This window comes from Varanus komodoensis, unplaced genomic scaffold, assembly GCF_004798865.1.
Source record: "Varanus komodoensis strain SLA01 unplaced genomic scaffold, ASM479886v1 scaffold9, whole genome shotgun sequence".
Classification (NCBI taxonomy): domain Eukaryota; kingdom Metazoa; phylum Chordata; class Lepidosauria; order Squamata; family Varanidae; genus Varanus; species Varanus komodoensis.
This window is the reverse complement of record NW_025336598.1, coordinates 37,503,153-37,521,938: the sequence shown is the minus strand read 5'-3', so window position 1 is coordinate 37,521,938 and position 18,786 is coordinate 37,503,153.

The window sequence follows — 18,786 nt, the reverse complement described above, 5'->3', positions numbered from 1 at the left end:
GGTTGCCTGCACCATTCCCAGCTCTGACCTCAGAACTGAGAATAACAATTATCCTAAGAGTCCCACAGATGATGACTAGGGGCCATAGGATTGCTCTCCAAGAGAACATATTTCATAGTATCATAATCTTGTCAAATCCAGTGGTTATCTTCACTGTACCAGCAGGAAAAGCATCAGACTTCCCCCTTCTACCCACAATGGCATGAACAGATGAGAATCATCACTTCCACAGTATCCTAAAATTGTTTAAGGATAATCTGTAGCGTGCATAAATTTGAATGAGGCTATGACATTTCTGCTATTTCCTATATTCCAGAATTTGAACTGAAGACAGGTTGTCCAAAATGAAGAGGGGTAGGCAACCAGTGTTTCCCAGTTGTTTTCGACTATAACATTCAAGCAGTCCCAGATACCTTGGCCAGTGATCAGAAATTTTAGAAGCTGTAGTTCAAAACATCTGGGGAGCACTGTGTTGTCTACCCCTAGAAACACTTGCTTTAAAAGATACGGTACAATACCAGAACAGCTGCAGGTTCAAATCATGGATCGTGTATGAAATTTACTTAGTTACCTGGGTTAGTCATTATCATTAAACCTACACTACTTCACAGGATAGTTAGTATAAAATGAGTGGGGAGGGCAGAGAAGAGGAGAATCATTGATGCCACCCATAGACTTGGGGAAAGGCTGGGATATAAATGTAATCACTAATAAAAGTTTCAACCCTTCTTTGGCCATTATGTGATGCACATCTTCATAGGCTAATGAGTTAACCACTGAATCTGAAAGCATTTTCCTTAACCTGAAATCTTTCTTCATAAACACAAAAAACTACTGTAGTTTCAGACAACAGGCAAAAATCTCTTCCCTCCAACACTGGAAACATACTGTGGCAGACAGCACTATAGCTTAAATGTTGGCATTGTCTGGTTTCCGTGTTTTTCCTAAAGCAGGTGATGGTGAAGCAATTTGAAAATATTCTGCCTTGAACTGGTAGCATTACAGTGTGACAGATTAAAATGCATCAGAACATTGGACCATGGTAAGTGAACAAAGCATTAAAATTATCATAAGGTTTGGTGCAATCTGTTCATCTTCTGAGAGCAGATAAACCATGAAAATCCCATCCAAATCAGTTCAACAGAGTGAGAAATGCCAAATAACAAAGCAAGGCATTGTTTAGCAAGTGATGAATTGGGTCAAAAGATCAAGCTTTGTTATTTGCCAACTGAGTGGCAGGTTAGAAAAATAATACTTGGTTCTATAGTGGTCAATAGTGGTTAAGGTTCTATAGTGGTCAATGAATTGGCTGAGCTCAAGGGTGGGGAGCATGTGGCCTTCCAACAGTTGTAGGACAACTGGTCCCATCAGTCCTGGCAGCATAGCAAATGGTAAGAGGTGAGGAGAGTTGTGGTCCAACACTATTTCCAGGGCCATAAATTCCTTATCCGTGTTCTAACCAGCTTTCTTTACCTCCCATAAATAATCTTACTTGTATATCCTTTGTCCCTTAATGCAGGGATCTCCATCGGTACTAAGATTCTATGATATGCCAATACAAAGATGCTGAATTGTTATTTTCACTAAATGAGTATTTATGTATGAGATAATTATGAGATAATTAAGCCAAAATGTCATGCATGCTTACCTGGATGTTTGTCCCACTGAACTCAGAGGAACTTAATTTTGAATGCACCTGCATAGCATTGACAGTGTTTGGTTTGGGTTGGAAAATACCAGGTTTAAATCCCTGTGCGTCTATCAGAGGACCTGGTAACTGGCCTGCCTTGCATTCTCAGGTTTGTTATGAGGTGAAATGCCGTGAAGGGAGCCTTTGCAGACAAAAGCCTACTGCTCTTAAAAAGCAGACTCACTCATATACATTTGTTAATCTTTACCATAAGACACTTTAGACACGGTCTACAAGGAAGTTTTCCAACAAAGTTTAGTTCAGCTTCTATTCAAGTGATTGCAGTCTTTATTGCTTCGAATTAAGGTTTCTTCTACTTTGTAGCAGTTTAACAAATTAAGACATGAATGCCCTTGTGAATCCCTGCATGAGAACAAAAGGCAAGCTCTGCTGAGTTACACCAAGGATCCATCTGCAATTCTAACTTGCCTCTGAGAAGAAACCTACAGTAGGGCATAACAGCCCTTGTATGTTATGTATCCTCATCAGTACACTGCCCCTGAATATGATGTCTCTCCCCCACCCTCATGATTCACGCAGCTGAGAGGAACTTCTGAAGAGGAGCTGGATTAGTCCATTCCAGCAGAAACTATCATATGGCACCTTCAAAACTGAGCAAATGTCCTGTGGCATAAACTGAAGCAGACTCTAGACTGCAAGGGCTTATGCCATGATACATTAGCTAATCTTTAAAGTGCCATAGGCTGCTGTTTTATCTGTTGATAATCCACCCTTTCTGACTTTGACAAATCCTTAATAGAAAAAAGCTGTAAGCTCATGGACATCACCACATCCTGTGACAGTCAACACTGTGATTTTGCGATGCTTGAAGTGGAGGGGGTCGGTCACTTCTAAATCTATTGCCAATCAATTTCACCTGGTGATAGCAAATACTGATCTTATTATGGGAAATGAAGCAAATTTTCTTCACATATTCTAGGCCCTGCATCACTGAATAAATATTTTCCCTCATTTATTTTTTTCCTAAGCTAAGTAGCCCAAACACATTACCTTTCCTTGCAGGCAAGATGCTTCAACTGCTTTCTCTTTTATGCATTTGTCTGAAAGCCCCATCATGTCCTTTTTGAGACAACACTTTGCATAGCAATTCTACATGTAGAGGCATCCTATATATGTGTTTTACACTGGACGTTTTATTTTCAATGCTTTAACCATCCCCAGTGTGGAACCACCCTTTGCCAATATTATAGCACACTGAGCTATTCAGCACGACCCACATTTCCTTTTTTCTCAATCACCATCAATTCAGACCCTATCAGCATATATATCAAGTGAGGATTATTTACCCTAATCTTCACATGTTTATATTGCTTACACCAAATCCTATTTAGAAGAGCATTCTTAGGCTAAACTTCTCTCCGAAGGTTGCATGCAATTATGTCTAAAGATAGCTTAACTCTATTATACTGAGATTAACAGATTTAGACCTACAAAATTTGAGGACTGCTGCTGATAACTATTATTCTTCAGAAATAATTTACATTATGGAATTGTCAGAGCTTCATGCCTGTATAAATGCTAGGGCCATATGAAAAGTTAATCATGCATAGGGTACCTATACATGAATGTTTTCTTATTGGCTATGTAGGTGTTTGCAGTGTCAATTCAGAATGGGACCAGGGTGCTTCTTATACAAGACTGAGGAAAAACATAATGCATAACTGTACTATATGTGGTTAGCAGAACATTTCTATTTGGCCCTCTTTTCAAACAAAGGAGAGCATTTATGCTCCATGTTTCAGGGTGCTACCCTCCATATTATAAAATAGACTATTTAACACAATTCTGGTTTAGAAAACGTCTGTGTGGTGCCAGAATGACAGAGTTGTTGGCCATTTGCTTTGCTTTTGCACTGCAAATTGTATACAGAAGTGTAGCGAAAGTTTGCTTTTCTCTTTAGGGAGAACTCTTCTGAGAAGGCCTACTGAAGATCTGGTATTGTTTTGTTTACACTTCCAACATTACTGAGAGTGTGGCTAAATCTTATCTGACCTAATGCAAATTAGGAAGGACCTTTCCTTGACTACTCTGTAAAATATTTGTCTGTTCTAATTTATGGTTGTTAATTAGCTACATTTGTTTTCTTGTATGGTTTCTGACCATAATAAATGAAATGCACACACTTAATCTCATTTGCCGTTTTGATACCTATTCATGTGGTTTGTAGAGAGGAGAGACTTAGAATTTCTTGCATCTGTTTGATTTTTACACATAGATAAAGTTATGTTCTATATTCCATTTTAAATTAGATATGAAAAAAATACTTGACTTTTTATTTTTGAACACACTTTAATTTTCCTAATATTTTATATAATTTGATGATCATCCCTTCTTATTCTTCAATGTGACATGTTCACTGTCTGAAATGTACTCACTGAAATATTAAAAAAACGCCAGTCTAAGTGTTCTAAAGTACACAGTGTAATTGTAATAAAGGCTCACCACTGTTTCCATCAGCACTTGTTCAGTGAATCCCCAAATGCAGCTAAAATAGTTGCTTAAAATAGTTATTTTTCTCTTTTTGAACAAAAACATGTTTTTTGATATATAAGAGAACAGTATGTGTGTAATCCTGGATAACAATAGAAATAGTATTCTTGTTTGATATTTACTTTCTTAATTTATTTTTATCTTTTGATATTTTCTTATTCCACGTGTACCCCAACGTCCTATCACAATATCAGTCAATAATTCCAAGAACATTAACAATACAGTCTTTAAAGCCCTGCTCTAATGGTGCAAGTTAATAAATAACATATATGGTCAACCAACAAATTACTTCTACTTGGTTGTAATAACACGGTGACAAATATGCCATCTTGCTGTCTCTGCTTCCATCTAGATGACCCCATCATCCCTTCTGCATAGCCTTGCTTATCTGTCATTACCAGGTCCATTGTTTTAGGATCAATCGAGGAGGAAGCATCAAGAGAACTCCTACAACTGCCCATATTACCCAGTTAGCCCTGTTGTAGGACATTTTCCTGCCTACTCCTACATAAGTTTGCTCCCTTAATTGTTGCTATTGCTTGATAATTTGGAGTCAGAAATCCTTGCTAATATGCTGCAAACCTGAGATGGTCCAGTGGATCCACCTGTCCTTCTCCACCTGGTGTAGGGAAGATGCTGAACCCTGCCCTTCATGGTTCCCTGGTATACAGAACCCAGTGCTCAGCCGAGCCCCTTCATAAGACACAGGTGGGTTGGTGATATTTGTAAGTGGTGCATCCTACATTCCAAATTATCATATAAGGCAATGACAAGGACACTTCCTGAGGATCGTCAAATTGGTCTGTGAACCCATCTTTGCATAAAGCTGGCAGAGCACCATTAAAAAAAGGAACTCTAGAAACCTAGGATGTTTTCAGTATTCTGAAGCAGAAAATGGAAATTGCTTTGAGCACTTCAGTTTCATGTTAGGCTCCCTTATATGTAAAACTGAGCAAGACAAGGAATCTAGATGTGATTAGCACATATTTCCCAAAGGTTTACCTCTGCCAATCTCACATTGCACCAGCATTTTTACTATGCTGCTTAAATGAAACTTTGCTCTCTGGAAATAAAATGATAAAATAAATCGTGAAGCTCATCTTTTAATAAAAGTAGCTATGTGCTGTAAATTACTCACCCTTCCTCAGTGCCTCTGATTTTCCCAAGCCTTTTTGGACCCATAGGCACATTTGCAAATTTGAGAAACTCTTGAGGGCACAGCCATAAAATGCTTAATCAATGGGCTGCTACTTTGGTGTTTGCCTGTCATCCCTTTAGCTCTTACACTGTGCCTTATTCAGGAAAACCTCATGTTTTGTATCTATTAGTTATTGTAACACGTTGTTTGTAAGAGCCCGTCTAATTCAGCGAATGGTGATGCAATGTAGCTCACATTTCCTTTAAACATATGCTTTGGCAATGTCTACTAGTTTCTCATTTTGGGAGGAGGTTGTTACGCTGATAAATTTTGTTCTGGAGCCATCTTTGTCATGAAATTAGCAAATGGAAAGGGAAATGGGACTCTCTTTGTCCTTTTGACAGCAGAAAGACTGATATTAAAAAATGAATGAATAGCAAATGAATGCCAACTTCAAAAGGATACTTATTAGGATATCTGGTACTTTGATTGCCTAGGTCTAGGCACACATTTGCACGGCACAGGCACTGGAGGTGGAGACGAGGAAGTGTGGCCAGGGGGAGAAAGCAACATGGACCTCTGCTGGAAGGTGCACACTTTCTGTGATGAGGAGGAGATCCATCCTAATCCTAATCCTAATCCCCAGCCATGCAGAGTTGTCAGAAGCGCCTGACTGGCAACTTGAAGATTGCCTGATGAGGATGTGGAAGGGAATGGGGGGAAAGCCTGCAGCTGGAACTGCTCAAGGTGGCACTGCTTGACTAAGGGAGGAAGAGGACAGGTTCCCAGGGCCCTGGAAAGTCTGCCAAGCACCCTCTGTGCTGTTGCCTGGAACCAGAGTAACCCCACATGAAAAACAGTGACAATAACAGCTGTATAATATGAACATGTCCCCATTGTATCCAGTTCTTATATTCTATCCAGTGCACCTTTTCCTGCACCTGAGAGGGCCAGGACTGTTTACAAGATTAACAGTCCGACTTCCTGTGGATATTGAATGTTTCTTTGTGGGGAGTTTCACCACCAGGAGACCTTTGTCCCCTCACAACTGGGTGGGGAAGGTGACACATACATTGTATATACTGCTAATGCAGAGAAGCAAAAGCAAGAGGTGACAGCAATAGGGTCAGAATCCTGAATGCAACTTTTCAGTAACTATCTAGTAGAGACAAAAAGAACTATTACATTGATCAGTGCAAAGATTATAAGAGAGAGCAGCAAAAGAAGAAAAACAAGAGGCCTCTTTCAGAGGATGCAAGAACTCAAAGGGAAATTCAAACCTAGAAAAGGAATGCTAAATGGCAAGCAAGGAAATGTACTAAATGACCAGGAGAAAAATAAAGAGAATGTGGAACGAATATAAAGAGGAACTATACAGAAGAGATGAAAGAATGGCAGACTTCTTCAAAGCAGAATCCCATGAAGAAAACCCTGCAATATCAGAAAGTGAAGTGAAAGCTGCTCTGAAAGCACTTGCAAAGAATAAAGCACCTGGAGTAGAGAGAATGCCAACAGGACTATTCCAAGCTGTAGAAAATGAATCAGTCAACAAACATGGAAATCAAAAGAATGGCCCACAGACTGGAAACATACAATATATTCCATTCTCCAAGAAATGAGAGGCAAAAGAGTGCAGAAAACTTAGGACCATTGGATTACTCTCCCATGCAAGCAAATAATAGTACATATATGTAGTATTATATATTACTACTACAAAGTAATATCATTGCAACAAAGAATTCTACCATATATATAGCAAGAAATGCTGGACCTCCAAGTTGGGTTCCAAAAAGAAAGAGGCACTAGTGATCATATTGCAAATATATGTTGGCTATTGGAGTGCACCACAGAATTTTTGAAAAAGATCAATCTGTGCTTTATAGACTGCAGCAAAGCCTTTGACTGTTGATCATGAGAAACTATGGAAGTTCCTGAAAGAACAGTGGGGGCGGGGTCTCAACACCTGATTGTCCTGATGCATTACCTTTATCCTGGACAAGATGCTGCAGTGAGGGAATGGGATGGTTTCCCATAGGCAAAGGTGTCAGACAAGGATGCATTTTACTTTCCAATCTGTTCAGTCTGTTTGCAGAACATACCAAAAGGAAAACTAGATTAGAAAGGAAGGAGGGAAATTGGCAGAAGGCACAACAGTAATTTAAGATATGCAGATTATACCATACTACTGGCAGAAAGCAGCAATGACTTGAAAGGACTCCTAATAAAAGTGAAAGAAGAAAGCACAAAAGTAGGACTGTGGCTGAGACTTGGAAGGGCAGCAATGAAGGAACTAGAACAGATCATCAAGTGTAAATATTTTTTACCGGAGACCAAGGTCAAGATCATCCAAACTATGGTATTTCCAGTCACAATGTATGGATTTAAAAGCTAGACAATGAAGAAAGCTGACAAGAAGAGAACTGATGTGTTTGAAATACAGTGCTGGAGGAGAGCTTTGTGAATATGCTGGACTACCAGAAAAACAAAGAAGTGTGTCCTAGATCAAATCAAGGCAGAGGTTTCCCTTGAAGCAAAAATCTCAAAATTGCAGCTGGCATACTTCTGATACATCATGAGAAGGCAAGACTCCCTGGAGCAGGTAATCATGCTAGGGAAAGTCAAAGGCAGAGAATGAAAGGGAAGAACAAATATGAGTCCATAAAGGAAGCCACAGCCTTGAACTTGGGAGAGCTGGATGGAGCTGTCATGGACAGGGCACTGTGAAGGGCTTTCTTTCATGGGGTTGCTCTAAGTCACAGACGATGGCACAGAACATGCAGTACAGGGAGCAAATTGATTTGAGGATGTATAATGGAAGGAAGCCTTGATGGAGAAGGAATACAAGCTTCTTCTTTTCCTGTATCATCCTTTGCCCCACCATAATCACACCCTTCAGTCAAAATTTGGCTCATTTGGATTCCTTTAACATCCCAAAATATCAGAATGTAGCAATTTAATTGACTTCATCTCAATGCTTCAGTGCTGGGGTTCGGGGTGGTTCTGTGTCTGCGCATCACAAAGCGGTTCTGTAAGTGTTCTTCTGATAAGCCAAGTCAGAATCACTGACAGTCAGAGCTGATGAAAAAATCATTTTCAACCACCACAAATTATTTTGGACCAAGTCGTAGTAATTCCTTTGCATGTTTAAGTGATGCCATCTCCTTATTGCTGGTTGTTGTGTGCCTTCTTTCTAATTTTGTAGCAATGTTTTTGTAACTTATTCCCAATATTTACTCCTGAGAGTGTATTTTGTTAAGTCACTTCCCCCAGGATCAGAAAATCAGTCTTGGCAGCATGACAGAATGATCAGATACCACTTGGGCTTGCAACCTGCCCTAGGATGTAGTAGAATGCATGCATTCAGTGTGCAGGTAGGGGTGTTTTTTTGTCATGTGTAATGAAACCATGGGAAAATATGTGTAAATATTTTACGGCAGCTTTGCCTAACCTAGTATCCTTCAGAAGTGCTGAACTACCACTCTTATCATCCCCTGCCAGGGATAGTATTTGCCAGACATTAGAAACAGTCAGTGGGTGGGGTTGGATAGACACTGGAAATTGTAAAGAACTCCAGCTAAAGAAGAATGGCTTTTCAAAGTGCAGAATATAATACAGAAGATTAAGTTAACTGCCTACAGGGCTCAATTGAAAAGCAATGTAACATGAGAATTTATAGGTTACAAGGGTTTGGAATTAACAGCTCATTCTTTTGCATGTCTCTTAGAACTAAGTCCCACTAAGTCTCAGGTAAGTGTGTATGGAGATTGAAACCCTGGTTATTTATGCCGGGAGAACCAGATGCAGTAAGTTAATTTGTCATTCCAGAGTTTAATTTACACAGAACTGATAAATATGATTTCTTGTACTGTCAGCTGTAGCCACTGCATATTTTGTGGGCTGACATATATTTGACATACTCTGAAATAACCTTGATATACAATGAATGCAAGTTGATTAAAAAATAAATAAACACAACTATGAATTAAAATGGTGGTGAAGGTATGGCTTCCTTGAGCCAATATCTCAGAAGTCATATGTTTCTATTAATTTTTCTTCCTAGCTAGGACAAGTGGAAGGTAAATTGGGAAGTACTGTTATATCTCTGGTGATTTTCAGTAGATTGGCCAGGAGTTCCAATTGTTAGTGACCGAACAGCAGAGATAACAAAAGGTCCTCCCCGAACACTGAACACCGCAAACTACTGAAATCGAGGGAGATAGGAGCAGACATGGTTCTAAAAATCAATTCCTTATGCCTCAGCTCTATGTCTGAGCATCTATTTTACCCTGGCTATGGCTGGCAGGCCTAGGAACGGGTTCTGAGGAAAAACAAAAAAGGTCACTGCCCTTTCTTATAGTTTTTTCAGAGTATGTCAAATATATGTCACATTTCACATTGTGAAATAGTTTCTGTATTTTCCTGAGTTCTGGGAGAGTCTTCAGTTGGTACCAGTGCTTGGTTGAGTGGGATGCCACCCCACTTAGTTCAGAAGGAACTTAAATTATCCCAGTTTTTTTAACAGACATAAAAACACCTAAGATTGGCCTAATATTTGAGATAATTCCACTTCCTTTCCCTCTTACTCCATTGAGCACTGATTGGTTGTAGCTTGCCAGCTTTAGTCACAAGGTAAATTGTCCATTTGAGGTCCAATTACATGTCATTCTTGTTCATGGACTTATGAAAACGTTTGTTTATGCTGAAATAAAATTATTTTATCTATTAAAGACAACCCTTCTGTACATAAGGTGAATAGTTTGGATCTTACTATAATTTTATTTTTACAGATTATTTGAAAATAGTCTGAGATCATAAACATAATTGCAAATCCTGTAACTGGTATAGGTAAAATCCCACATCGCTCAAACATAATTCCATCTCCTTCCTCAGTACCCCCAGAGTCTTCTCTTCGGGTTCGCCAGAGCATATTTTGAAGGTATGTTTGTTCCATTGGCAGATGGAGGTAAGTGGACATGGTCCTATGAATTGGCAAGATATATCCAGATTACTTTGCCTAATTTGTCTGTAATTTGTTGAGTTGTCCTAAATTTTGGAGTAGCAATTTATATACACTGTTACAGTGATGAACTTACAGCACAATCCAGTACATTTTTACATTGAAGTAAGTCTGACTGAATTCAATAAGATTCCTATACAATCTTATCCTATAAGATTGTATAGGAATGCAGTCTTAATTATGTACAATTGATAAAGCAAAGCAATGTACCTGTAGAAGATTATGAGGCACCCTGATACATATTGAAACAATTAATATGTGCTGGTATTTGTGTTGTATCATAATGTAACTTTAATTCTTTTTATTTCAAACAGTGTTAGTATTTTTATTTGCATTTGAATAATTGTACAAATGTGAACACAAGCTAATTGTCTTGGAAGGCTTCAGGTAAAACAAATGATACTGTTATGACCAATTCAATTGCTTTGTGTGGCATCCCTTACAAATTAAATGAGGATAAATTTTGTTTTCCTTGCCATTTTTCATCTGCACTGCCACTGCTGCTTTGACTACTTGGAGGCAATCAGACACTATTCTTCTCAGACAAAAGATGTACAGGTTTAAACATTCCTCTATGCTAATGCAAGATAACAGCAGAAAGTTTACTCCATGAAACATCTGCAACTGTAGATATGTCTTTTTGGTTCCCCCTCCATTCCCTTAAGGAATCTTTCCCAAAGTTGGTGCTTGCCAGATGTCATGCTAGCTAGGAATTGTGAGGGACACAACATTGGTGTTAGGGGACAATGGAATTCCAGTTACTCCTTCATTCTCTTCTATTGGTCTCTATTATGAGGTGGAGTGTAGGCAGCAGCCTTACACAGGACAGGTCCATTGTCTTCTGGCATGATATAGCTTACTATAACTTGTAGCTGCTTTCAAAATTCTTGGGTGCAGATATTTGCCACCCATGCAAACTGAGATCCTTCTAATCAGAGGAGAATGATTTGTGGCCCTCCAGATGTCTTGGCTAACAGTTGTCCCCAGCCAGCATAGGCAAAGTGGGGAGAAGATGGGAGCTGTAGGGTGCAAATTGTCTACCACTGACAGATCTAGCTGCAGATGTCAGAGGTTGATCCATCTTGGATCCATGGAGGGGAGGGGGGTCTTTTGAATGCAAAGCATGAGCAATGCCCATCAGCTAGAGAACTGCATTGTAATTGTGAGATGCAAATTTTCTAATTGCATCATGGAAGTGCCTGCATCCATTAATGCAGGTATGTGTGTGTACGTATGCATGTGTGTGTGCAAGTGCGTGCTGCATTTCAGCTTTCTCAGTGGCATGGAAATACCTTAACCCCTGCTGAGTGCACTTCATGTGTCATCTGAACCCAACCCCATTTCAAAGAGTAAGTGGTCCTTGGTATTTGCTTCTAATAACCAACATCTCCCATCCTGGGTATGGGTCAGATCTCAGATTTCTAGGTAGCTTGGAAGTCTAGATCTCACATTGAAATGCCTATTTCATATTTTTTAAAAACATCTGGGTATCTAATTTGGGGGTCTAGTGGAAACACCTGAGAGTTTTGCTAGCAATATGGGCAAGTCAGTAAGGTCCAAGCAACTCTGTGTGAGCATATACTACAGAGGTTACAACCCAACTTAGAATCAGCCACACTTAAGTGAATGAAAATGCATGGGTGCAACTAGGTGCAAGCTGCCATCGTTTCTTAAGTATGCTTCTGAATAGAAGGATTACCAGTGTTTAAAGGAAGGACTTTGGAGTCAACCTCTTGATATAATTTGGGGGTACCAAGTTTTAGGGCAGCCTTGCTGAACCTGGCACTTTCCAGATGTCTTGGATTTAAATGCCCATCAATCCTACTTAGCATGGCCACTGGTTAGGAAGGCTGAGAGTTGCTGTCCAAAACATCTGGAGAGCACTAATTTGGGAAAAGGGGCTGTGGGGACAAAAAGGTTTCTTCTAACTTCTCCATGCCTGATTTATCTATAATTTTCTCCTGGAGGCAGAAAAAAACTACTCAGAACTGGGTTACATACAGGGCTGGTGCCATACCCTCAGGCACTGTTCCTACCTGTCTCTTCCCTGCTTTGGCTACCATGGTTGCTGCTCACCTCCTCCCCATCTCACTCTGCTTGCCTCCCACAGCAGTTAACCATGTTAGTGCCAAGGCCCTCCACTCCTTGCTGTCCACAACCAAATGCCAGTTCTTGGAGCACCTGCCTGTCCTCCTCAGCTTGGACTAAACAGATAAGCAGCCCCTCTGGAGGACGGGCAGCTTCTCTGCAGAGGGTTGTCCTGGGAGATTGCCACTGGCCCAGGCCATCTCTGGGAAACCTCTCTAGTCCCCACAAGGCTGGCTTACCCCATCAGAGTGAAGGACTCTGGTCTGGCCTCCTCTGTGAAGAGCCATGCTGGTCTTCCTCCTGGTGATGCAGCTCCCTAGAGCATGGGTGGTGGGGAATGGAGGGTCTTAGGAGTTCTGGGCACCTTTGCCCACCAGCAACTGTCTGGCTTTGCCAACCCCTGACCCTGGTCCTGAATATGTTTTAAAATATCATACGATAAAGTTCACCCGGCACCACACCATTTCAGAATGGTACTGTATGCGTGAATGTTCACTGACAAAAAGCCAAGGCAAATGTATGCTAGCCTGCCACAGACAGAAAGGTCTGTTGGTCGGTCTGTCGATCAGTTTCAAATAGCCCTTCTTCTAAAATATCTAGCTCACCCAGTCTTTGTTTGGGAATCTCATACAAATTGCCATTCTTCAAAGTTATTTGCTTTTAACACATTCAGCCTGAAAGAATCAATGTTTTGTCTCATGGTTAAAATCCAATGAGTTTTGAACAGATAATGATGATGAGGTCTGCAAGTGTATTGGGTATAATGTTCCCTCTTTTTTTTCTCATTCTGAATATAAAAGTTTTGGGAAGCTGGTCTGCTTCTCAGTGCATTTCTGTTTTCATCCCAGGGTCCTGGAGCTTTCCGATTCAAGGATACTTAGGAAGCAATGAAGCCACCTGTGTCAAAGATGATTTACAGTTTGTTGGACACAGAGAAGGATAAAGTGTGGATGCAGGTATCAGTAACAAGCAAAAGCAAAGCCTGCAGCTGTCTCTTCAAGCACAGGGCTTCCTGATGTGACAGATGCTGCTCCTCGGACATTGCTTCCTTGGACTGTCCATGTGCTCATGATTCCAAGTGGAAAGCCAAGGAGCAATGCTTCTTGCTGTGGCTTTTATACAGTTCTGCTCTCCCTCTGTTTCAGAGGCTGGCTGTGTACGTAAGCTGCCCTCCCTTCCTGGGAGACAAGGGAAGGTTGAGTGTGAGGGAATGACCAGTTGTCCCAATTCCCTTCAGCAAAAGGGTGTACAAACTCCCTTCTCTCAATGCTGAGTGGAGGAATTCACAGTACCTGGTGGCTGGTGACCTCATACCTTCAATGAGACCCTGCAGGTATCTAATAGCAATTAAGTCTAATAAGTGTCAGTGACTGCACTTTAAGCCTTTGCTGGGCACTGGGGACAGTTCATGTTTCACTCTCATCACATTATCCTCTGGTTATTGATCCCAGATTTATTTTCAGTCCTTCGAGCATGTCAGCTACAACATTGCTTTTATTGGCGGTCTCACATTAGTCTGTTGCTTTGCAATTTACTGAGCTAAATTACCTGAGGACAATTGCTGTGCCCATAAATACTGCTGGAATAGTTGGACATGCAATATATCTTAGGGCCAGTCTGCAGTTAAACACACAGTTAGATGAAGGGGCCTCTGCATGGAGTTGCATCCTTGTCACGGTTGCATTGTGGACTTCCACATGATGTGGAAATATTGCACACCATCATCACATTCAGTTGGACTTAGCGATTTATTACATTGATTTCAATGGGGGCCATTTAATCAACTCTGGATCTGATTCATTACCAGGAATGCTTCAGTGTGGTTCACTCCCTTATGAGTGCACTCCTGACCCTTCTAATCTCTGAGGTGGGTCTTCTACCTTGTTTCTGAAGGTCGCATCTGGGTACCTCTCTGTCCACCTCTGTTCCTTCAAGTCAGCCGACTTTGGCCTCAGGAGTGCTTGTTTCCAGAGGTCTGAGGCTCTTGTAGCAAATGCAATCCACATTTTATACTTATCAGATGGTCACACATCCATTGCTCTGTGTGTGTGTGTGTGCGCGCGCATGTGCATGTATCCATCGCTGGTGTGCCTGTATGTATATTTGTTTCTATGTACAAAGTATGTTTTTTGTAACATGACAAGAAAAGTTACAATATGCATTCTTTCATCTCAAATACTACTGGCTAATGAATCATTAATGACAAAGAGAATGGTTAATCTGTGGATATAGGAAAATAAACACACTGTTATTGGACTCTGTGGCAATATTTTCTCTTTATAAGAACTGCTCTTACAGGACTGGCGTGCATGTGTGGAGTTAAGTAAGTATGAGACATTTAGCTTGCTAGAGGCCCCCCTAGAGAATTTAGTCTAGGGATTTATGCACACTTACCACCATGCATAAGAAGATACAAGTGACCTGAGCATTCATATATACAGATATAGTCAGGATTCATTCGATTTTCACTTTTAGAAATGGTGGGAGGGTGGCAGAAATTGCATGAACAGGATGGAGCACATGATTTCTGGGATTATTTCTGGGCAGGAAGCAGTTCTTCCGGACAATTGCTATTTTCTCTTGCAAATAATGTAGAAAGGCTCTCTCTCGTGCATCCCCTCCTGCTGCTTTGTCTGAACTCAGCTGCTAAAATCCGTGAGTGGTCTGCTCATTTCCCTGCTGATCTTTAATGAAGCCATTTTGCAGATATGGAATAGATCGGCAGTATTCTACGTTAGCTATTAGCCCTGTGAGAAGGATATAAAAATAAAAAGTGAGGAGGCAAACTCATAGAAAAGTGAATGCTTGAATATTTATCTATTTAGGGGACATTTGGGAAAGCTGGGTTTGGGTTTGTTTGTAACACCCCAATGTAAAATAAAAGGATGGCGTCAGCAACAGAGGTATCTGGGGGACTCGGGCAGGAGGGACTGTTGTTTTCCTCTCCTGTTTGTGCGGGAAGCTGGGCAGCCGCAGAGTGACCAGAATGGCAGGCTTGGTCTGATCTAGCAGGGCTCTTCTTAGGTTCTTATGACCAACAGTGTAATCAGCTGAAGTCGTGACTGGAAGGGAAAGCAGCTGCTAGAAGCTGTTTCTGGACAAGAAAGAGGTTTTAAAAATCGCAGTCTTATTATGGGCATCTGGCAACAGACTGTTAGATTAGACTAGAGATTAAATTTCAGTCTCCACAGTAGTATGCTCTGCCAAGCTTGAGATGGTGTGTTGCAAAGATTGTAGAAAAAGGAGGTTTCTTCAGCACAGCGACTCATTTTTGCACTTGTACACAAAGCTAGATATGCATTCCCTTAACATAATCCAGGTAGTAAAATATCCAACTGATTTCTTGGTCAAGATGAAGAAATTTTATGTCTGTTTCTCTTTTTCATGTTTCCTTTCCAGTAAACAAGAGAATATAGGTTATATAGGTTGTAAGAGCTTTTGGCTCTGGCCTCTTGGCGGAGCAGCGGAGCGGCAGAGGCTGGGAGAGAGCGCTGAGGAAGGCCAGGGGACTGGTGAAGACAAGGCAGGAGCTGGGCAGGGGAAGGGGGGGGATAGGAGCAGCGGAGAGCAAGGGGGGGCGGGGCCAGAGAGGCTAGAGGGGCCAGGAGGAAGCAGAGGGGTGGGGCCACCGGCCTGAGAGGCTTATAAGGCATCATCCCTTGTCTGCGTCCCTCTGCTGCAGCCCAGGCTGCCTGGGGACTCCCTTCCCTGGAGGGCAGGGTTTTTTCCCCTTTCGTTTCATTTTGTCTTGTCTTGTTTTTGTTTTTTTCCTCCAATTTAAATTTTTATTTTATCCCTGTGTGTGTTTGTGGGTTTTTGTCTGGGAGAAATGGGCGAGTGAGGGGTAGTGCAGGACAGACAAGGCGGGAGACCAAGGTAGGGTCTCGGAAAGATTCCCAATGGCAGACCAGGAGATGGCCTTGGCAGGAGTCATGGGTGTTGCTGTCCACTGCGAGAGCTGCGACATGTTCGCCCTTCTCCCCCAGGAGAGGCAGGGATACACTTGCCCTCGGTGCAAGCTGGTGACCCTCCTAGAGGAGGAGGAGAGGTGCTTGAGGGCTGAGAGAGCTCTCCAGGCCCCCCAGGAGCAGCCCCCCTCTGGACAAAGGGTTGAGGGAGAGACCATGGGGGGAGCAGCCAGGGAGACATGGAGGCATGTTACCCACAGGAGGTCATGTGGCCTCCTGGCACCAATCTGGAACTGGGAAACAGGTTCTCTCCGCTTGGGGAGGCTGGGGCTGATGAGGCCTCAGGGGACCAGCAGGAACCCCAGCTTGGGACCACAAGCGACAAGGGGGCTGCTGCAGGAGAGGTGAGGGCCAGGGCATGGCCGCCTACCACCACCGGGAAGAGACGGAGGTGGGTGATTGTCGTCGGGGACTCCCTGCTGAGGGGCACTGAGACAGCGGTGTGCCGCCCCGATTTTGAGACGAGGAAGGTTTGCTGCCTGCCGGGCGCATGCATCTGGCATGTGAAGGATAGAGTGGAGCGTCTTGTTCGCTCCGGGGGTCACCAGCCGCTTCTGGTGATCCATGTGGGAACAAATGACATAGCCAGGCAGGGTGTGGTCGGGTTCACCAGGGACTTCGAGGCCTTGGGGAAGAAACTTAGGGACCTAAAGGCCCAAGTGGCCTTCTCATCACTCTTACCTGTCCTTGGATTTGGGCCAGGCAGGGATAGGACGGTGAACATGGAATGGGTGGGGTGAACAGTCGGCTGATCAAATTCGCAGATGATACTAAAATTGGGGCAGTGGCCACAACTAAGGAGCAGCTACTCCAGATCCAAAAGTATCTGGAGAGACTAAAGAAGTGGGCAGGAGGCAACAGGATGGCGTTCAATGTGGATAAGTGCAAGGTCTTGAACTTGGGGCATAGGTGTCATAAGCACAGGTTAGGGCAAAAGTGGCTGGAGAGCAGCACTTGTGAAAGGGACCTCGGGGTGCTGGTTGACTGCAGGCTGAACATGAGTCAGCAGTGTGATGCGGTGGTCAAGAGGGCGAACGCCACCCTTGGTTGCATAGCTAGAAGTGTGGCCTCTAGATCGAGAGAGGTATTACTACCACTCTACATGACTCTGGTGCGCCTGCAACTGGAGTATTGTGTTCAGTTTTGGGCCCCTCATTACAGGAGGGATATAGCCAGGTTAGAGTCAGTGCAGTGTAGGGTCACAAGGTTGGTGGCTGGATTGCAGGGGATGCCGTATGAGGTGAGACTGAGGGAACTGGGTCTCTTGAGCCTGGAGAAGAGGAGACTCAGAGGGGATATGTTGGCGACATACAGGTATGTGAGGGGATGTCACACAGTGGTGGGTGGAGACCTGTTCTCTGCTGCAGAGGAAGGCAGGACGTGCTCCAACAGAGCAAAGCTCAGGGAACCAAGATTCAATTTGGATGCCAGAAAGCACTTCCTGACAGTTAGGACCCCGAGGGTGTGGAATGGGCTTCCACAGGAGGTGGTTGAGGCCCCATTGGTGAGGGTGTTCAAAGATAGGCTGGACATGCACATGGTGGGCATGTCATGAGCAGAGCCAGCTGTAGCCGAGGGTCAGACTAGATGGCCCGGGAGGCTCCTTCTGACTCGTTCTGTTTCTATGTTTCTATATGCTGTCATTCCACTTGTATAAATTTTCTACAGCTTGCAGAAACTGTTTCTAACCTTGTGCAAGTGACAAATCCAATATTTGATTCAGCCTGCACAGGTTTTGTACAGGGTATTCCACAAGCCATTGTGCAACCTATTGCAGAATGAGTTGTACAGTTTGTACATGGCAATGCACAAGCTTTTCTGTGCAACAGCATTGTGTAATTGATTGCACAGCAGCTAGTGCAAGCAGGTGTAAAACACTGGAATTAACATTTCTGTAAGGATGAGGGTTTCTGTAAGCTCTAGGAGCTTTGTTCCAGCTGAACCAGACCGCTGAATACAACTGTGTGATTTAAACTCCTTTGTCAACTCCACAACAGCTGTCTAGATGGAACTCCCACAAGATCGCGAAGGCTGCTGTTATCTCAGAACCAGCAACATCATACATGGGAGGTACGTTTTCCTTAGAAAAGCTTTTCACGTAATATGGGCCTTACAAGGGATGTGAAACAATTGATAACGAGAAACAGTTCTGTGTGGCTGGAAAGTTATGTTGGCATTCTTGAGGCATATGCGCAATGCAGCCTTGACCTTCCTTGCCATTACCTGTTCCCAGGGGCCTAGGAAACGCAGTCCTTTTAACAGAAATACTCAACAAGCTTCCAAAATTACAGTCCTTGGCATTCTTTGGAGAAGCCACAGTAACTGTGATGCCAGTTATACAAAATAAGATCTCAGAGGAAGTCCATGTTTTGCT